Source organism: Mastomys coucha, unplaced genomic scaffold, assembly GCF_008632895.1.
Source record: "Mastomys coucha isolate ucsf_1 unplaced genomic scaffold, UCSF_Mcou_1 pScaffold22, whole genome shotgun sequence".
Taxonomy (NCBI): Eukaryota; Metazoa; Chordata; class Mammalia; order Rodentia; family Muridae; genus Mastomys; species Mastomys coucha.
The window spans coordinates 91,584,792-91,586,326 of record NW_022196905.1 but is presented as its reverse complement, the minus strand read 5'-3'; the positions used below and the strand labels follow the sequence as shown (position 1 = coordinate 91,586,326).

Below are 1,535 nucleotides of genomic sequence, written 5' to 3'. Positions count from 1 at the left end.
TATATATATATATATAAAACAAAACAAAACAAAAAAAAAAACACCATAAAGTAAAAGGTTAGTAAATTGTATTTCACTAAGAGTTTCTAAGTCTTCTTTAAAAATTGAGGTAGAGTTCTTGAAGGACCCCTAAGAGCTCTCTATGGAGGTGGAAATGCTACAGGAAAAAAAAAAAAACCAGGAGCCCTTGTAACTGTACAAAGGAGCTGATGCAGGCCATCAATCATAGCCCTTAGGAGGCCATAAAAGGATGGGGAGTTTGAGGCCATCCTGGACAAAATAGTTCCTGTCACAAACAAACAGCTTTGGCTGAAAAACATACTTTCAAGAGTCACCTTTCAAAAAATTGACTGGTCACAAATTTGTATTTGAATTAAGGTCCAATTTCATATGCCTACTCACTCAAGCTGATAGAAAAAAAATACTGAAAACAACACCTTAAAGGTACAAATACATCATTCAAAAGGGAAAATGTAAAATACTTAAAGTGTCCTTCCAGATATAATTAGAAAAAGCAAGTGGGATTATATGAACCTCCAAAACTGAGCTGTTCTCTGGACCACATATGCTTTTTATGCTCTGGAAAATAGTTTCTTTCTGTGATCAATAGAAAAATCTTTTTAAATGGTAGCAGCCTTTGAATTAAATACCAACGGATGCCATGTGGTACATGGTAAGGAGTATTTTGGGGAAAAGTTTTTAACACTTCTCCAGGCTGATAAAATCCTGGCAAAGACTCTCTGCCAAGGCTGAAGTGGTGTGTCAGTTGAACTTAGGGAGTGGGTGTTTCCAGGGTGTTGACAGTGTGCTTAATTTGGTTGATAGCCATATGGGTGTTCCTTTATAGCCACTTCTTAGTGCTTATAAGTTTTATTCCTTTCTTGGTAAGTATATTTTCTGAGGAGAAAAAAAAAATGTGGTTTAAACAGAAATCCCCCAAGTTTGGTCACCTATCTGTCTTGAGTTGCTTTGTGGTGGTTGATTCAGTCTCCAGGGGGCTTAGAGAAGACACTGTGGCTCACCGTGGAGTGTTCTGTGGGACTGACCTCCATAGGCTGCAAATACAGAAATGGATTAAGCAACTTTTCAGAGGCATAGCTAGGTTGCACATGTTGTAAAGTTTTTTCAGAGGCATAGCTAGGTTGCACATGTTGTCAAGTTTTTTCAGAGGCATAGCTAGGTTGCACATGTTGTAAAGTTTTAGGTTCCTAGCTTTTGCTGTTTATTTCTGGGAATAAGGAAGTCATAACTGAAATACATACTGACCTGCATATAAGTGTCCAATATTGATTTCATTATGACTTAAGATGACAGGGATTGGAAACAATGAAAAATGGCCAGAATTGGCGATTGTAAAAATGATGTAAGCCAGCGCAGGTTGCCGGTCTACAGAGAGGCTTTCCAAGTGAAGAACTGGATCATGGCTGCTGCTAGGGTTTCCCACTGGCAGCTTTGCCTGTTAGAGAAGTGCTCTCTGCTCTAGAACAATACCAAGAACAGAATATCCACGGGAAGCCTAGAACTTCTCTGAGAGG

General features: G+C 38.8%; 1 protein-coding gene and 1 long non-coding RNA gene across 5 annotated transcripts in view; one reads left to right on the top strand and one right to left on the bottom strand.

Moving 5' to 3' along the window:
- Rasgef1b (RasGEF domain family member 1B) overlaps positions 1 to 1,535 on the top strand; it is a 525,564-nt gene that overhangs the window by 378,653 nt on the left and 145,376 nt on the right. The gene's annotated exons all lie outside the window — the stretch shown is intronic.
- The window catches only part of LOC116067915, a 7,291-nt gene continuing 6,402 nt past the window's right edge, over positions 647 to 1,535 (bottom strand). For all 3 annotated transcript variants that reach the window (XR_004109341.1, XR_004109340.1, XR_004109339.1), the window contains one exon: positions 647 to 1,055. This is a non-coding gene — a long non-coding RNA (uncharacterized LOC116067915). The remainder of the gene's footprint in view (positions 1,056 to 1,535) is intronic.